General features: G+C 36.4%; 1 long non-coding RNA gene across 2 annotated transcripts in view; it reads right to left on the bottom strand.

The window, feature by feature from the left end:
• Positions 1 to 1460: 1460 nt before the first annotated feature.
• LOC119818384 overlaps positions 1461 to 20603 on the bottom strand; it is a 136070-nt gene continuing 116927 nt past the window's right edge. For both annotated transcript variants that reach the window (XR_005286102.1, XR_005286103.1), the window contains exons 3-4: positions 11549 to 11637; positions 1461 to 1601 (exon numbers count right to left, since the gene is read on the bottom strand). This is a non-coding gene — a long non-coding RNA (uncharacterized LOC119818384). The remainder of the gene's footprint in view (positions 1602 to 11548; positions 11638 to 20603) is intronic.

The raw sequence follows: 20603 nt of genomic DNA on the forward strand, positions 1-20603 counted from the left end.
AAATAAATGTAACACAAAAATAGGCCATGACTGAATCAAGATATGACACACAGACAAGTTAAAATGTAATTTAAATTTGATGGGCTGCTAATGGAGGAACATAATCTGCAGAACTATTTCTCTGCTACAAATCAGTCAAGTTCTAGTATATTTTAAAAATACTTAAGCAGTTGGCTATAGTAAACTAAAAAAAAGATGCAAAATTATGTGGGAAAAAGATTTAGGAAAAGTGACTTAGCAAAGTATTTGAAGGTTAAATAAGGATGTTCCTCCTCTCCTGAAAAGCTCGTAGGCGGGTGCAGGTGGCTCTGCACATGTACCTTGCAGCTGTTCTCACACACAAGGCAGGTTCATGAGCAGCTCCTAAGTTCAGGTGTCTCTGCCAGACGTCTGGAGCACACAGACTAGCACGACTGCGTCACTGTATGGCAGGGCAACACAGCTGCTTGGGAGTTGTGATCAGGATTGGAGCTCCCAAAAGTTTTCCAATGAAATACAATAATTGATTTTGATTCTGCTAAAATATCCAAGCTATACCCTGAATTCTTTTGATCATTTACAGTCACTTGTCATTACAGAACGCATTGCTCAGGTCCAGCCTGCAGGGCAGATGTGCTACTGAAGACCTTAGGTCTGTGAGCCAAGTAAAAACTAGAAAACTCAGGCTTGACTACAGTTGCTGTATGTGAAACTCCACCTTTCCTTACATTTTAAAGAGGTTATTTTTTACTTCTTTTTCTTTCCATCTACTTGAATTATTATGTTTCATGGATGTGAAAAAGGCAGAAGACTTCACATATGTTTTCAAAAAGAATTGTCAGTCTGTACTAGGTAAACATTCTCTTAATGACAATGTACTTAATTTTAATTTTAAGGATGGCAGTCTGATCTACAACCCTTACTTATCTTAAAATTCAACATGTGTCAGGAGAGCACCTCGAAGTTCAGGGAACCCTTTTGATGCTGTGTTCTGATAAAACGCAATTCTGGGTGAGATTTAATGTGATGGCTTCCTAAGACTCTCTTAAAAACTTGCTAGAAATAAAAGAGGAAGATGCTGAAATGATAAACTAATAAATAAATGGTACAAATAACTCTAAAATGAATAGAAAATAATTAAAACTCAAAATATATTTAGCATTTTTAGTTATATATGTACAAGATAGATACAGTACACTGATTTTCAAATGTGGGTAGTTAATTTCTGTTACTTAAACCCTCATTTTGTATCTATGGATTTAATATTTCCTTAGCCTGTACAATAGTGTAGGTGGGGATAAACACTGTAACATAACTTCTGACATGCAACGGAGCCAAAGAAACGAAGATAGTGAGAACACAAGAAATAGACATGTTAACAAGGACGCTTTCTCACTAAAAATCCTATGTAATTCTACTTGATTCTAGAAAGTTAGAAAACAGAAAACTCATTCCACAAATATTTCATTGCTTGCCTCCAAAAAATTGTTGACATCCTCTGTGGCCATCTGCCAAAGTGGCCTTCCTGTGTGCTTGATGGCGTTAGAAGAGTTTCAGGGTTCTGTGGATTGAAGGAAGAAAATATTCTATGCTCTTGACTTCTTGTATTTATTTTCTTGGTTCTGTTAAAAGGCAAAAAAGGGTAAATTTACTAACTTTGATCAGTTATTCTGTACATATTAAGATTCACATTCAAATCAAACTTAAGCTTTTTATGAGCTTTGCTTAGAATCATATAATTTTAAACGCAAGTTATGTGCTAATAATATGAGTAATAAGGAGTTGCATGAGCCAAGTAACATGACCCCCTGGCTCCACATTAAGGGACACAAACGCCACCAGTCTCCACTTGGATCCAAGTGCAGCTGAGCCCAACCTGGACCTGAAAGACTGCTTCTTTCACTCAAACACCTGAGCAAAAACTAAGTACTCATACAGGTAATGAAAATGAATGGTCTAACAGGAGGATCTGGGATAGGAAACAGATCAGGTGTGGTTTAAGAATCTGTATTTTAACGGGTATGCTAGAGTACCAATACACTGTACTGGTTAGATTATTTGATATTTAATTATCTATAAATATAATGGTATATAATTAAATTTATAGTTTATAAAACTGTCAAGAGACAAAGTTATTGTACAGTTTGGGGTAAAATATTTTTATCTTGGAAAATTAGTAAATATAAAATATATTACATTTTTAGACTCATTCACAATAACAGACATCTTTGAGATTGCTTACTAGACTACCCTAACATCAAATCCCTTAATGCTGACAGGGCAATTCACAAATATACTCTTGGACCTGGAGAGGAGATAGTCTTGTTTAAAATATTATAATAATAAAGTTAAAATGTTCTTCTGTGATCCTTCACTTACAAGCATACATACAAGCAATTCATACACAAGATTCAAGTTGGACCAGTAACCAACCACTAATTTTGAAAAACATATTAGAACACAACTGAGTTTTAGCTAAGAGAAAGAGTTAAATAGATTATGTTCCTCCATTAACAGCTCATCAAATTTCCATTCAAACTTTCTTTAAAACTCATCTATGTACCATTATTGTCTTTCACTGTTTATTTTTGTTTTACACTTATTTGTGTGGGGATGGGGTGAATGTGTGTCATGGTGACATGTGAGGCCAGAAGGCATCTGCAGGAGCTGGCTCTCTCCTTCCACCATGTGGACCCCAGGCCTTAAGTCCTCGCAGCAAGCTGAGCCCTCCCACTGGTCCAGTTAGTATGAGTCTATTTATGACTGTATATACTCAGATTGTAATTTGAAGTCTTATTTCATCTATCTCACATAATTTTAGGATTATTTGCAATTTATAGTAGTAGTTAGAATAAATTAAGAAAAGATATAAATAATGACTAAAGTAAAATTCTGAGTAAATAATGACAGAAACAGTGACTTAGTAAAGTGTTTAAAGGTTAAACAAATGTTCCTGCTCCCCCCCCATGCTGGGAGGGTGGCTTCAGGTAGTTCACAAAGTTCAGCTGCATCTGTGCTGGAAGGCAGCCATGGAGAATTAACTCTTCATGGTCTCCTGAAGCTCAGTGCCCTTGCAGGGGCACTGTTTAGGACTGGGAGGCAAGAAAAATGCAACTGTATTGGTGGTGATGGTCAGGCATGGATGTCTAGAAAGAACTGCAGCAAATCTTCAAATATGATACATATATGATATGACAAAATATATTTAGGTCAAAGAAAGTAAAAATACAGATTTGTACAACCAGCCCAACCCAAGTATACACCTTATACACCCTCCCTTCTTCCTTCTTTTTGGCATTGTCATCCTTTGCTTTTCCCATGCTCCAGATACTCCGCATATTTTAAGTCTGAGAGCTATTCTCAACATTTTGTAGGCTGGTGCCCTATCCACTTTGCCACAGAGGAGTCTTCCCTGCTCCAGGCCTATTGTTTAGAAATACTACCCACCCAAAACTCAGAGGAAAAGGCAAGCTGACCTTTACTCCACTGCAGAGATGACTGGTAATGAATTTTTCTTTAAAGTCAAATTTTATTTAATAGAATAATTCATGCTAGTGGTGGTGAACACAGAAGAAAAGTTTCACCTCCTCTTCCCATTGAGAAATAACCACAAATGCATTCCTGTATGGCTTGTTCTATACTTTCTGTCAGGAACATAATAAGTTCACTTAAAATTCTTTATGATATTAAAGTGCTCTTAGTATTTCTACTTAGGTTTTAGCTATAAATGAGTTAACAGAAAAGGAAATTTTCTATTTCAGATCTTTTTTGCCTTCAGAATGATTACAAAAGACATGTGCTAACTCTATCCATGAAACCACAATATACCATATATAGTTACAATGAAAAATTCTAATCTTATACTATTTATTCAGATGCACTGTGAATGGAACATAACCTTGTATTCAGTCCTAGTGTTCAACAACTCAATGACTAAAAGCTGTAGCACACAGAACTTCTAATTCCTCACTAAACATAGGCAGTGAATCAATAGCTACAACTGTCCAGCTGGTTCTGGGTTTGCACATACTCCCTGCAAGAAGCTTCTATAGTAAATTCAGGTACCGAGTCAAATGAAGATATTTAGGAACACGTCGAACTACTCATTCACCATCTTAAACTACTGCCTCTTACATCATGCCTGCACTGCACAGAAGCTCACCCATCAGAAACATAGTTTCCTACTGATTACTTTTTAAATATTATTCACATCATACACACAATTTGAGTAGTTTTTTCACATTTATCGATTTTCTTTTTTTATAATATATATATATATTTATATATATATATATCAAGCAGAAAACCTAAATACAAGGTATGTACAACACTACAAGCTATTGCTATTGTCCTTTGTTGCCTCCCAGAGGTGGAGGGTAAATCCCTATTGATGAAGATAGAACATACATCATATGCAGGGCCCAGAAGCCCCTGAGCTGGAACTGACCAGAAAGAATCCATGAGGACTAACTTTCATGGTATCAGAAGGCACAATGGAAGCTTCCAAAGGGAGTGCTATGGCACTATGATCCACAACAACCAGCATGGCTCAGTAACCCTGAGAGTGCACTAACAGTATACATACTTAGGTGGTAACCAAAAGGTCTCTAACTGAAGTTGAATTTTACTCAACAAAAGAAAAACCATGCCTGGTAATGGAAACTGAGTTATCTATGCAAAGCTAATAAAGTCATGAATCCTGGAGGAGAACCTACAACCACTCCTTCCCTAAGCCAGAACACATTAACAGGTAAGCATAGTTCTCACCCCATGGCAAGGAAACTTATTTCTGTAACAGAGAGACCATTACAGAAAAGCACAACCAACCAAAGTGCAGAGATTTGGACATGTCCCAGTGCATATATATATAATACAACTCTGGCATCGAGAGTTTAGGGAACATTGCAGAAGAGGAGTGAGAAAAACTGTAAGAAATAGTCTTTCTAGAGGACAGCACTGAAAAAATACATACAAGTAATATATAGATTATAGACCAAACTTATTATACTTGCATATTTAGGAGCTTACATTCACAGACACACACACACATATGCACACATACACAGAAAAAAATGAAAAAAAGAAGCCATGAATTTGAAAAAAAAAAAAGCAAGGAAAAGTGCATGGGAAGGTTAGAGGGCGGAAAGAGAAGGCCAAAAAATGATGTAAGTATAATCTCAAAAAGCAAAAGAAGCAATATAAAATTCTTGTAAATAAATGAAAAGATCACACACAAATAGTAACCAGAATCCATATCTATGCAACATGAACTTCTATACAAAAATTACATTTCAGATTTAGAATAGACATTTGTAATGGGCGCTAGGGAGCTTTACAGTAAAATTTTCACTTTCAGTATTACATGTATTTTATGAACTAACCCACTGAAACCAAAACATCTTTGAATTAGAACTACAACAATTAGCTTTATATCCTCTTCCATAACATGTCCATTTCTGCACTCCTTCCTTCTTCAACCCTTATATTTAGCTTTCCTGTTCCCTTTTCATGTTATATAGTGCCCACATATATGTTTGTTTTCTATAAACACTAATAAGTGTATACATACCTCTTTAAGAAGAAGTATTGAAATGAATGTGAAGGTCAGAGGTTAAATATGAATGCTGTTTATCAGAAGCTACACCTCCTTTGGTTAATTCGGTTTTATTTTTTTGAGATTATAATATATGGTGGCTAGTTTTATGTAAACCTGACACAAGCTAAAGTAATCATAGAAGAGGGAGCCTCAACTGAGGAAAAGATAGGGCTGCTGAGAGCTTGTAATGCATTCTCTTAATTAGTTATTGATTGGGGGGGGGGGGCAGAGCTTGTGGGCGGGGCCACCCCTGGGCTCATGATCCTGGATTTTATAAGAAAATGGGCTAAGCAAGCCATCAGGAGAAAGCTAGTAAGCAGCCCTCCTTCATGGCCTCTGTATCAGCTTGTTTCCTTGGTTACTGGTCTATTTTGAATTTCTATCCTGACATCCTTCAGTGATGAACAATGATGTGGAATCGTAAGACAAATAAAATCTTTTCTCCAAAGCTGCTTTGGTCATGGTGTTTTATAACACAAATGGAGACTCTAAGGCATACCCTTTCCTTTTCCTCCCTCTGATCCCTCACATATACCCCTCCTCGCTCTCTTTAAAATTCATAGCCTCTTTTTCATTAATTGCTGTTATATAATTTCTATTCCTAAGTACAATTGCTTTGTCTGTGTAATGCTACTCATATATATGTTTTTAGGGCTGACGATTTGGTATTAATAAGCAGTTTGTATATTCTTCCCTGGGAAGACTATGTCTCCCATTCTCAGCATTCCTTAGTTGCCTGTAGTTCTCTGTGTAGGGTTGACATCTTCTGAGTTTCCTCTTTCCAGTTTAGCATGTTCATTATTGTTTTCTTGTCTAGCTCATGCATAGTCAGTCATGTTAGTAAGACTTCATGTGTACCTTATGACATTCCCAGGAAACAAAATCTTACAGAAAACTTCCTGAACCTTGGGATCTTAAAAATCTTTCTGCCTCCTCTTTCACAATTCTAAAATGTTCACTGAGTCTTAGGAGCAGGAGTGTATTATAGATAAATCCTCTGGGATTAGGCTCCACAACTCTGCAATTTGATTGGTTATGCCTTTTCTGTAATAGACTCTTCTGTTGCAAAGAGAAATTTCCTTGAGGTCGTGAAGGTTACACTTAGGTGTGCATATAAACACAAGTATTTAGAATGTAGTTAGGGATTATGCAGGTTTAGGAAACTGGTACTTATAGATTCTCTTCCAAGATCGGTGACTTCACCATTCCTGGGTAGTTGGCTAGGTTCCCCTGTTGTTGAGTGGGCAGTCCAATTAGAGAGCTTCTATTTACTGGCAAGGTAAGCATGCTACCACTGCACCTGTAGAGTTATCAAGTTATGCTGGTCACTTTTCACAGGTGTCATAGCTGGGTGGGTAGTACTGCTGGTTGCTCCACTCCTTTGGAAGTGTGCATGATGCCTCCTAGTTCCAAGGTCTCTCAGTGGAACGAGGGGTTCCTGATTAAAGTTCACTGTCCAGTAAATTTTTGTGATCCTTCTGTCTCTGTCTCTGCAGTGCCAAGATTACAAGCACATGCCATCATGCCTAGCTTTTTATGTGGTGCTAGGGGCTGCAGTCAGGTACTCTCATGCTTACACAGCCACTGCTTTACTGACTGATAAAGCCTCCAACATGCTGTTAACTATTTATGTAGTTACTGCTTTGTCTTCCCTAATAAGATATTAAGTTCCATTAGTTATTCAGTATTTATTAAAATTCATAAAACAATTCATGGCTACATTGATGGCACACAAATATACTTTAAAATAAATGAATAAATAATTGAGCAATACTCTTAATATCAGACTTAAATAAAAATGTTTAAAAATATCACCATAGGTAAAAAGAAAAAGCACATAAATGCAAATTAATTATGCCAGAAGGACTTCATAAGCTATTGCTTTTAAACTGTACCCGGATGCTGCACTGAGTATTTAGTGAGATTTTTAGAATATATTGGTGCATGTATATATTATTTTCCCAAGTGAAATGATATCACATTTCTGTCTGAAAACAACTTTGCTTTGATTCATATTTGATTTAAAGTTATTATTCCTTTTTAGAAAAATGTGATTTTTCACATCTATAAACTCTTTCAGAAGGTATATGTATCATACTGCACAAATACTGCCTCAGTATTATTTTACTTCTAGTGTGGGCAGAAAATAGACACAGAGATTATATAACCATTAGGAAATTTAAGTGCTATGAAGAGGGAGGCAAAGTAAAGAAGGAACTAGAATTTAAAATAGAGCACCAAGAGGTGGTTGTAGCAGTGCGAACCTTTAGTTTTCAGCTGCTATGAGAATGAAGCTCAAGAAGGGGAAGCACAGGAGTTGGAGTATCCTGGCCAAAAAGCAAGAGCCTAGCTCAAAAACAAAACAAAGTAAAATGTCACAGAATGGTCAGGACAGAATTTATAAAACAGACAACATCAGAGTAAATATAGAAAGAAAAGAGGGAAACAGCAATATAGATAAAATATAATTCATGCTCAAATTCTCTTTTTTTGTAGAAACAATATACAAAATACTGATGAATTTTAGTATCAAAAGAGAATCTTAGAGCCTCCTAAGGTGATCATTCTGGAGGATTTAACATCCATTTAGATAGCATGTTTTTAGTTTGTTTCAAAATCAAATCACTTTCCTTTTATACCACACATTATAATTTTTTATGGAGAGGAGGTACTCAGAACATATGTGTACAATGAAAAATTTCATGTAATCTGTACCAACAGGAACCCTTTTTCCATTTACTATACATACACATAAATCAAATAAACATATCCATATATTGACTTTACACATGAGCATGGCCAAAAGGCTTAGGAGCATCATGAGCTAACTCTGTTTGGAGAATGCTGGGAGTCCTTATCTCCTACTAGTTTTTCTAAAAAGGCATCTTGCCTTGGGATTCCTGCACTTAATACGGGTCATACCTTGGTACTGTCTTAAAAGAATTATCATCTGAAAATATTTTAATTTTAATCCAAGTAATTGGAAGGTGATTTTGCCATTAAATAGAAGAAAATATCACATAAAATATGTAAAATTATATGATGTAATAAAAAAGCTAGTGAGAAAACAAAAACTAAGTTCTCCTATGAAACATGAATAAAGGACCTACTATAAAAACACACAAGACAGTATGTTTGTTATGGGAGAAAACCTACTTACTTAGAGCATTTGAAACATACCATAAATCATCATTATTAGTCAAGGCAAATGCTTTATGTGAGTTATTTCATTTACTATTTGAAATAACCTCAGAAACCTAATAATGCAGTATTCCACTTTACAGAAAGCAGTAGAGTTGAGGAACGGGGACACTGGGGAACAAAGTAGGCAGAGTTTCATGTTGAGTACAAGAGATCTGAGGCAGGTGCAGTGGTAAAGACAGGTGGCAAAACAACACACATCTGCAATGTAGGATATCTTTATATAATTTTTGAAAATGTAGAAGCAGCAGAGTAGCAGTGGGAAAGTAAAATAGGAAGTGAACTATTGAAATTCTTCTTTTCATTCTTTTTATATCGGGAGGGTCTCATACTTCTGTACAAATATCTTTGGAGAAAAGGAAATGCTTGGATCACAGATGAGCCCTAACCAAGCTTGGGTTAAGAATCTTTCTGCTCTTTTCAATCAGAGAATTGAACTGGTGAGCTCTAATTTTTAATTTAACTCTGATTCTCCCTGGTTAGAAGGGAACCTATAGCGAGCCATAGTCTTGATGTGTATTTTGTTGATATAAGTTAACTGATTTCTCAGGTGTCCTGGGGGTAGGTCTACCTTTCATCGGACCTCATTCAGAGTGGCACAGGATGGGTACCAACTTCTCTGGATACCAGAAATGTATCTCAACATCTTTAATGGAACCTCCATCAAATGTAAGTCACATTTTTTAAAAAAAGAGAAGAAACAACCCTAAAGTTCATTTGGAAACTCAAAAGAGCCCAAGTAGCTAAAGCAATCCTAGACAAAAGGCACAAAACTGCAGGCATCGCAAAACCTGATTTCAAATTACACTACCAGTTAGCAAAAGGAGCACAGCACAGGCACAGAGACATAGACACATACCAAAGGAATAGGATAAAGGAAATGGAGATACACTTACAAAGGTAGAGTCAACTCAATTTTAAGAAAGGTGTCAGCCTACATTCAAGAAAAACCTCCTCAACTGGTGCTGGGAAAATTCAATATCCACAGGTAAAAAGAAGAAACTAGATTTCTAACTTCTGATACAAAAATGATTAAAAACAAACCAAAAGTCTAATATAACAGCCAAAAACTCTCAATGTGCCAAAGGAAAACACAGAGAGAGAGCATTCTAAGCTAAGGACATAGACAAGGAATTTTCAAAAATAGCCCATGATACAATGGGTTAAAATGCTTCCACACAGAAAGGAAACAACTGGCAGAAAGAAAGGCAATGCACACAATAAAACATAGACTAAATATGAAGGAAGTATAGCAATAATTACCTAATCATTATATGGTGCTCCCAATAGACTCATATGTTTGAATACTTGGTCCCCAGTTGGTGAAACTGTTCAGGATGGATTAGGTGTAGCCTTTTGGAGGAGTTGAAAAATAATGAACTAATTACTTTGGCAAAGGAGATTTCCAAATGCCCTAATATTGTCTTGATTGTATGGTTATTATTAATCACTCAAAAGTTCATCTACAATAAACAAGAGCAAGTGGGGCAAGAAATAAAATAGTACATTTTTAAGGAAAAAAAAGGCACCATAAAATTTAATGTTGGAACCTTGTTCTCAAACTAAGGAGAGGCCTGATCTGAAATGTAATTGAGGAAAGGACTCACCCAGCTAACCTTTCAGCTTGTGAAAGGAAAAGACCTAATGGGTATGGTCCTGGGGCAGGAGGTGTGTCACTGGGGGGTGGGCTGTGAGGCTTAAAGGACTCTTGCCATTCCTGTGCGCTCTCTCTCTCTCTCTCTCTCTCTCTCTCTCTCTCTCTCTCTCTCTCTCTCTCTCTCCCCCCCTCCCTCCCTCCCTCCCTCCCTCCCTCCCTCCCTCTCTCTCTCTCTCTCTCTCTCTCTCTCTCTGCCTCCTGCTAGCAGTTTTAAGATGTAAGTGCTCAGCTGTTCCTGCTGCAATGCCTCTGCTCTGTCATCATGGCCTTAACCTTATGACTCCATGGACGCCCAATTAAATGCCTCTTTTAAAAAGTTGTCTTGGGAGAGGGAGGGAGAGTGGAGGGGGGAGGGGGAGGTAAATGGGAGGTGGGGAGGAGGCAGAAATTTTAATAATAATGATAAAAAAGTTGTCTTGATCCTGGTGTTTTAGTAGTCCCTCTAAAAAGCCAATGACACCATATACATCATGGAAATTAATCAGAAATAACAATATTAGTCAGCTTTTCAAAAATATCATTCTGACAAAAATACACACACATACACACAAAAAACACCTAGTAAAATAACTAACTTGTTAGGTACAAATTCAAGAGAAAACAGATTGTAAGTACTTGTAAAATAATCTGGAAAAGAGAGTAATGTTGGAAGAGTGAGTGATCAACAAAATCGTTTGTCTCAAAGGCTGCACAAACTGTTTTATCTTGTGCAAACAGAAAGGTAGACTTTCTTCACTGGCTAAATTTTATGATGCTACTGAAATATATTTTTGATAAATCTGTATTTCTGATTTTGCTGGAGAAATAATTAAGGTTTGAATTTAAAGACCTCATTTCACTTTATAAGACGTTCAGATGAAGAGTGGTGCCCCTATTTTCAGGTGATATATTCAAAATATTTTAAAATGGCAAGTAAAATTTAATATCCTACTTCTGGCTTGTCCACCTCATATATCATTTGAAAAATTTCAAATACAGCTGTGATTTGAGGTCATGTAAACATTTAAGTAGTCATATACAGAGAACTCTGCATGAAAGAATATTCCGGAGAAAAGAAGACAATTTGGCAAGTTAAATTGTAATTGAGTAACCACACTATTTACAAGGCTACTTACCTGAGTGTCTAATTTCTTTATATTGATTAAACCACACAGCCTTCAATATCTATCTTACAGGGGCAGAAGTGGACATCTCCAATGCTATCCTAAAAGAGAAGCATAGGAACATATAAACAAGGATATAGATGAATTTTATTTCTTTGAATAGAAAAATCATCAAATTATGACATTTCATTAAAAAAACAAATTTGCTTAATAATGTAAGGTAAAGAGAAGCTGGGTCACATTACTGAACATATTTTAATAAACAAACCCCAAAAGTACATTGAGGTTGTTTTTAGAGAAGTCAGTTTTGTAAAACAAATATTAGCATGCCCTCTCTCAGACACATTTATTTATAAGTTATTTTCTTTTTGGGTAGGAGTAAGATGTGGTGGGGGTGAGGCATCCATGTAGTATGGAGGTCAGAGGACATCTTGCAAGAATCATTGCTTTCCTTTTTACCATGTGGACTCTAGGGATGGAACTTAAGTTGTTAGGCCTGGTGGCCAGAGCTTCTCCCTATAGAGCCATATCCTGGGCCCTTAACATATATCTGACGCATGTCATAGGGAGAGCACTTTCTATAGTTCTTTTTAACTATCCAGTTTCTATGCATATTTTCTATTTGAGAGTGTAATTTAATTATAACATTTCTCCCTTTTCTTTCCCCTATCCAAACCCTCCTCTATACCTCTCTCAGCTTGGCTTCAAATTCAAGTTCTCTTTTTCAATATTATTGCAGGCATATATGTATGCATATATATTCCTAAATACAACTTGTTGATTCTGTGTAATATTACTAGTATGTAACTTTTCAGAGCTGACTGTTTGGCACTGGACAGCTAATTGGAACTGCTTCTCCCTCTTCCAGCTTTACTCAGTTCTATGAGAATTGTTATAAATATGATTTAAAGCACACCAATTCCAGGGTCCTCTATGATTTTTCATATATATAGAAATTTGTTCCTTGTTCATAACTCTCACAAACATAATCAAAACAAAAACATAATTATATTTGAATAGTCATAAAAGCCAGATTAAAAAAAACCTCTAAATTTAAAACTGTGACTTGTGAAAAAACTAAAACTCTATTCTCATCACTTAGAGACCCAATAAGTATTTCAAGCCATCTTACGAAAGCTCGGCAATTACAGGGTAGGGAGAAATCTGGTGCTAAGGAACTCCCAGGAACCCACATGGATGACCCCAGTGAAGACTCCTAGAAATAGTGGAGAGGGTCCCTGAACTGGCCTTCCCCTTGTAAACAGACTGGTGACTACCCTAAAAGTGTCATCATAGACCCTTCATCAAGTAACTGATAGAGGCACATACAGAGATCCACAGCTAAGCACTGGGCCAAGCTCCTGAAGTCCAGTAAAAGAGAGGGAAGAGGGATCATATGAGCAATGAGGGTCAAGATCATGATGGGAGAAACCATAGAGACAGCTGACCCAAGCTAGTGGGAGCTCATGGTCTCTGGGATGATACCTGGGGAGCCTGCACTGAACCAAACTAGGATCTCTGAATGTGGGTGACAACTGTGTGACTTGGACTTTTTGTGGGGCCCATGGCAGTGGGATCAGGATCTGTACCTGGTACATGAACTGACTTTCTGGAGCCCATTCCCTATGGGGGGATACCATGCTCGGTCTTGATACAGGGAGGAGATGTTTGATTCTGCCTTAACTGGATAAGCTAGGCTTTGTTTACTCCCCATGCCAGGCTTTATCCTTTTTGAGGAGTGAATGAGAGGTGTGGGGATGCAGGAGGGGTACTGAAGGAGGGGAGGGACAGAACAGAGGGGAGGGAGGGGAAAGTATGGTTGGTATGTAAACTAAAAAAAAAATTAAAAATAAAATAATTAAAAAAGAAAGTATAGCAGAAAAAGTTGCTTCAAAAAATGACTCTAACTGACAAATGGATGTATGCAGAGACTATGTCTTTACCTAAAAAAAATTATTCTTATCATCCAGCAGTGCAATTTTGGAGACAATTTCAATGCTACAGGGCCATTCATTTAACAAACAGTTTTAGGGACTACAAAGTCTCAAGCTACCCACAAGTTATTTTGGATGCAATATCATTGTTGCTTTTAGTCATTATTGCAGATCCTGGTTTGCTTGTATTTGATTACTTGAGACACTTTAAAAAATATCACGATTTGGCTGTTTGTTAGCTATTCAGATTTAATTTTTATGATACTAACAGTTTATCTTAAAAACCACAGTGTGATTGCAATTGTCATGTCTATATGCATAAAATATATCCAATATGACTCAACTTTGCAATATGAATTTGTAGTTTCAGCATATCTCTTGTGAAAAGGTATGCTTTCTTAAAATATTTCAGCACATCTAATTATGAAACACAGGAATTTGTAGAGAAAACCATGCTTTCTAGCTTCACAAGGCCATAAGTGCATATGCAACTTCTAAGATCCTATTAATTTGTGTCCTGTAAGTAAGTTTAAAAAACATTTTAATTCACATTTTCAGTGATTTAATCAAAAGATTATCATAGAAAGAAATTACAAAATAACATAAAGGTCTAGTCTTTTATTATAATAGTAATTGAACACTTGAGGACTCAAAATTATTTGTAGCTTATGCTTGCTTTATAAAGGCCCCAATTTTTTAAACAAAATTTTAATCTATGGATGATGTATGTTAACAACTGTTTTATGCAAGAGAATAACTTTAGCCTGAGCATATTTAATTGTTTAATACCAATTAAGACCATTAGAATGTTTATTTCAAATTCTTCCAGATCCTGAATTAGTATAGTTCAAATGTAACTATTATATTTTTTTATTTTCTGTGGCAAAGAGCAGAAGAGTTAGTTCTCTACTAGTTATGCCTATGACCCTCTGAAAATTCCAATTACTGACTGTGAATCTTGCCCACTGACAACGTGTTCTTCAGTCGTCTAGTCACGGTCTAGTTAATCCAGCTTCAGTAGGCAATATATCTAAAATATTGAGGAACAAAGCTCTTTTTCCCTTTCCTCACCAGTATTTTCTAATGTTCGCCTAATATGGACAAAGCATCTTTTTGGTTGGAATAGTCAGTTTGGTCCTGATACATCTGTCCCCTCACAACATGGGCTTTGGAAGGACAATGCTCTTGCCTTCCCTTCCCAGTGCAGGGATGACAGGTATGACCCATCACGCCCTCTGTGACGGCATACTTTCAGAGCGTCCATTACTTCAAGGAAGCAAGCAGTTTATGATCACGATCATTTGTATCTACCATCAGTTTTACAGAATGAAAGTACAAAGTTTCCCCAAACATAGTAACAGAGAACATTCATATGCAAAGTAAATAAATGATGATCTGGGTGAATGTGTGTTCTTGACATGAACATGGCCATGCCAAGTGTCCAATGCTTCAGTCCCATGGGCGTGGCAAAGCCTTCCTTGGGTGAGGTTCAGAGGACAGCAAATCCTTCCAGCGGTTGAGTGTGAATATTGACAGTATGTGCATAAAATGTCCACCATAGCTTTCTTCTCCAAATGTTTATGGTCTTAAGACTGTGCCCTATGGAGCGCTGCCTACTGACATTAGTGAAACTAACTTTCTTGTTCAGCTGTATGTAATCATCCCTCCTTGTTTATGCATATATAATAATTATGCCTGATTCTTAGCTGTGTGAAATAACTCCACTTCCCCGTTCACATGCATATAATAAAGAAAGGGAGTTTCCAGGTTGCTGCAGCTTCTCCATCGGGGAGCCTGCCTGACCTGATCTCACTATTTTTCTGTCCCAGTACCTGTAAGTCAGCACTTTCTTCATTCCCTTGATGCCCCAGTTAGTTTAGGCTCTGGAATCATGCAGAGTGCTGCACATATGGGCACTCCATTATGAGCTTTTGTTGAGAGAAACAACTACTAAGTCAGCAAGGTTGAAGTTCAGGAAATAGGTTTGTTTTTCACCCATTGCTGAGGTTTTGAGAACAATTACTAAGCAAATACTCACAGCTAATAAAATTTTTAAAAATGTAGAAAATAATAGGGTGAGTGAACAAAATGATGTGAATATGAAGGTCTAGATTAAGTTTACAATCATTTGAATGTTTTTTCAAAATGGAACATAAACTGAAAACAGTCAATCAAAATGTAAAATCTGAAACAACCTTGGCCCCAAGCATCTAAGAAAACAGAGAATATGTGAAAAGACAAAACCTGTGACTAGGACATGAGTGAACAGAGGAAAAAGAAACAGGTGAGAGGACAGGATATACTTTAAACAAAAGAATACGTGGTAATTTCCCCAATCTAAATAAGATCAAGGTGCCTATCAAGATACATGAAGCGTGCAGAACAGCGAATAGGAGAGGAGCAGAAAAGAAATTCTCCATAAAATATAATAATCAAAACATCAAATATCCAGTACAAAGACATGAATATTAAAAGCTGCAAGGGAAAATAGACCAAGTCACCTAGAAAGGCAGGCACATTCGTATAACACCTAATTCTCAAGGGAGACTCTGAAGGCCAGAAAGGCCTGGATACCCATTCTACAGACTCTGAGAAACCACAGATGCTAGTCCAGACTCTACAGAGGTACTAAAAAAAAATTTCGGTCTGAAGAGGTGAATTGCACCTAAGAAGACAAAAGTAATAAATAATCACTGAATTGTTAATAGAAAAGGGGGGAATTAAAAGTCTTAACAACAAAATAACAGGAATCAATAAATATTCCTTATTAGTAACTCAATATCAATTACCTCAATTTCCCAATAAAAACAAACAAAATAATAGACGGATTGGCAAAAATAGAATCCATCTTATACATCCAAAAAACAAACCTCGCCACTGAAGATAGATACCACTTTAGGGCAAAAGAATAGAAAAACGTATTCTATGTAAGTAGATCCAAGAAGCAAGCAGCCTCTTTAATAACTGACAGAAAGACTTTTAACCAAGACCAATCAGAAGAGATAGGTAAAGGACACTACATAATACTTATCAAAGGACAAATGCACAAAGAGGATTTTATGATTCTAAATATTTATGCACCAAATATAACTACACTACAGGCTAAAACCACATATTGGACCCCCTCCCACCAGTGACAGATGGTAACTTTAATATCCCACTCTCAAGAATAGTCACATCATCAAGACAATAACTAAACAGAATAGAGTTAAAAACTACATAAATCAAATGAATTTAACAGACATTTCTAAACTTTCAACCTAAACACTGAAGAATATTCTTTTTTTCTCATCAGCTCATGAAGTTTCCTTCAAAATTGACCAAATGCTACCATCAAACTAAGTCCCAACAGATACAAGAAAACTGAATAAAACCCATGTCTGACCTTCATGGATTAGACTTAGACAGAAACAACAAGAGAAATAGCAGAAAGTATACAAACTCATGAAAACTGAACAATTTACCACACATGACAAATGGGCCAAGGTAGAAATCCAAAAGGAAATTACAAACAATCTAGAACAGAGTAAAATGAAAACAGTGTCTCCAAACACAAGGAAAACAATGAAGGCACTTCTAAGAACCACATTCATAGCACCAAGTCCCTACATCGAAAACCTGGAGAGATCTTGTATTAGCTACCTAACTACACACCTGAAAGATTCAGAACAAACAGAAAAGACAATGCCCAAAAAGAGTAGATAAGAATAATCAAGTTGGCTTCATCCCAGAGATGCAGGGATGGTTCAGCATATGAAAACCTGTCAATGTAGTCCACCATATAAACAAACTGAAAAATAAAAACCACATTATTATCTCCTTAGATATCAAAAAAAGCTTTCGACAAAATACATTATCCCTTCATGATAAAGGTCTTGGAGAGAGCATGGATACAAGGAACATTCCTAAACATAATAAAGGCAATATACAACAAGCCAATAGCCAACATCAAACTAAATGGAGAGAGACTCCCAGTGATCCCACTAAAATCAGGAACAAGACAAGGTTGTCTATTCTCTCCATATCTATTCAATATATTTCTTGAGGTCGTAAGTAGAGCAATAAGACAACAAAAGGAGATCAAGGGGCTACAAATCGGAAAAGAAGTCAAACTCTCACTATTTGCTGATGATATGATAGTTTACATAAGCGACCCCAAAAATTCTACCAAGAAACTTCTACAACTCATAAACACTTTTAGTAATGTAGCAATCTTACCAAAAGCAATCTACAGATTCTGTGTAATGCCCATCAAAATCCCAACAAAATTTTTCACAGACCTTGAAAGAACAGTACTCAACTTCATATGGAAAAGCAAAAATCCCAGGATAACCAAAACAGTCCTGTACAATAAAAGAACTTCTGGAGGCATCACAATCCCTGACTTCAAATTCTATCACAGAGCTACAGTATTGAAAACAACCTGGTATTGTCATCCCAAGAAAAACAAACAAACAAAAAAAATGAACAGGAGGACCAATGGAACTGAATTGGAGACTTACATATGAATCCACACACCTTTGAACACTTGATTTTTGATAAAGAAAAAATATAAAAAATATAAAAAGGAAAAAAGAAAGCATATTTAACAAATAGTGCTGGCATAACTGGATATCAACCTGTAGAAGAATGAAAATAGATCCATATCTATCACCATGCACAAAACTCAAGTCCAAATGGATCAAAGACCTCAACATAGAGCCAACCACACCGAATTTTATAGAAGAGAAAGTGGGATCTACACTTGAACACATTGGCACAGGAGACCACTTCCTAAATATAACCCCAGTAGCACAGACACTGAGAGAAACAATTAATATATGGGACTTCATGAAACTGAGAAGCTTCTATAAAGCAAAGGACATAGTCAAAAACACAAAATGACAGACAACCTACAGAATGGGAAAAGATTTTCACTAAACACACATCAGACAGAGGTCTGATCTCCAAAATATACAAACAACTTAAGAAATTGGTCATCAAAAGAACAAATAATCCAATAAAAAAATGGAGTACGGAACTAAACAGAGAACTCTAAACAGAGGAATCTAAAATGGTTGAAAGACACTTAGGGAAATGTTAAAAAACCTTAGTCATCAGAGAAATGCAAATCAAAACAACTCTGAGATTTCATCTTACACCTGTAAGAATGGCCAAGATCAAAAACACTGATGACAACTTATGCTGGAGAGGTTATAGGGTAAAGGAAACACTCCTGCATTGTTGGTGGGAATGCAAGCTGGTACAGCTCCTTCAGATGCCAGTGTGGAGATTTCTCAGAAAATTAGGAAACAATTTCCTCAAGACCCAGTAATACCACTTTTAGGTATACATCCAAAGGATGCTCAATCGTGCCACAAGGACATGCGCTCAACTATGCTCATAGTAGCATTGTTTTTCATAGCCAGAACTGGAAACAACCTAAATGCACCTCAACCAAAGAATGGATAAGGAAAATGTGGTACATTTACACAATGGAGTACTACACAGCAGAAAACAAATAATGACAGCTTGAATTTTGCAGCCAAACAGATGGAGCTAGAAAACATCATACTGAGTGAGGTAAGCCAGACCTAGAAAGACAATTATCATGCATACTCATTCATAAGTGGATTTAAACATAAAACGAAGAAAACCAGCCTACAAATCACAATCCCAGAGAAACTAGACAACAATGAAAACCCTAAGAGAGACATACAGGGATCTATTCTACATGGAAGTAGAAAAAGACATCTTCTGAGTAAATTGGGGGCATGGGAACATTGGGAGAAGGTTGAAGGGGGAAGGGAGAGGCAGGGAGGGGAGCTGAGAAAAATGTAGCGCTCAATAAAAACTAATAAAAAGAGTAGATGGGCAGAAATGATCAGGATGATGTCAATGAAATGGAAACAGAAACACAATACAAAGAATAAGTGAGATGAATGGTGTTTGAGAAATAACAGAACTGAGAAGCCTTTAGCCCAATTTAACTGGAGACAGAGACAAAAATTAGAGATGAAAATGGGGACCTTACAACAGACATGGGAAATTCATAGAATCCTAAGGTCATACTTTAAAAAATCTATATTCTAACAAACTGGAAAATGAACAGGAAATGGATGAGTTTCTTGATATATACAATCTGTCAATGTTAAATCAAGATGAAATAAGCAATTTAAACAGAGCCACAACACCTAGTGAGTAAGAAGTGGAATGAAAAATCTCCCAACCAAAATATGTTGAGTGCAAGATGGACTCAGTGCACAATTCTAACAGTTCATCAAAGAAAAATTAATGCCAATACTCCTTAAATCATCCCACAGAATATAAACTGAAGAAATATTTCCAAATCTTCTTATGAAACCACTAATACCCTGATACCAACACTACACAAAGAACCCCCTGAAATAAAATTACAGAACAGTTTTATTTATGAACACAGATGTCAAAAATTTTCAATAAAATATCTGCAAACCAAATCCAAGACACACCAAAAAAGATCATCCACCATAATCAAGTATGCTTCATCCCAGAGATGCAGAAATGTCTCAACGTACATAACTCAATATATGAGGAAGAGCCCTGGTCAGTTGTCCTCACCAACTGAGACCATGAAACCTAATCTGGACAAGTTCAACAGAAGCATCATATACGCTGCCCATGCAGCTTCAGCATTGCCAGGGCATAAATTTCAAAAATTTCAAAATCAATATACTCAATTCATATTTAAACAGTCTGAAAGATAAAACCACATGATCATCTCATTAGATACAGGAATGGTCTTTGAAAAATGTAAAACTGCATTTTTATAAAATGCTCCATGACAAAAGCTCTAGAGAGCCTGGGGAGACTGGGCATACAAAAGACAAACTGTAACATACTATAGGCAATTTGCAGCAATCACAGAGCCAACATCAATCTAGATGGAAAAAACCTCAAATCATTTCCAGGAATAATCGGGAACAAGACAAGCATAATTACTCCTTTATATTATTTAGGGTAGTAGGTGATATTTTAGCTATAGCAAGTAGGAGACCAAAGAAATACAAATGGAGAAGAAAGAAGTCAAAGTAGATCTAATTGCAGATGATATAATTTCATACACGCCCTAAAAAACTGCAGATATAAACACGTATACCTGATAAACACTTTCA

Source organism: Arvicola amphibius, chromosome 7 (genome assembly GCF_903992535.2).
Source record: "Arvicola amphibius chromosome 7, mArvAmp1.2, whole genome shotgun sequence".
NCBI lineage: Eukaryota > Metazoa > Chordata > Mammalia > Rodentia > Cricetidae > Arvicola > Arvicola amphibius.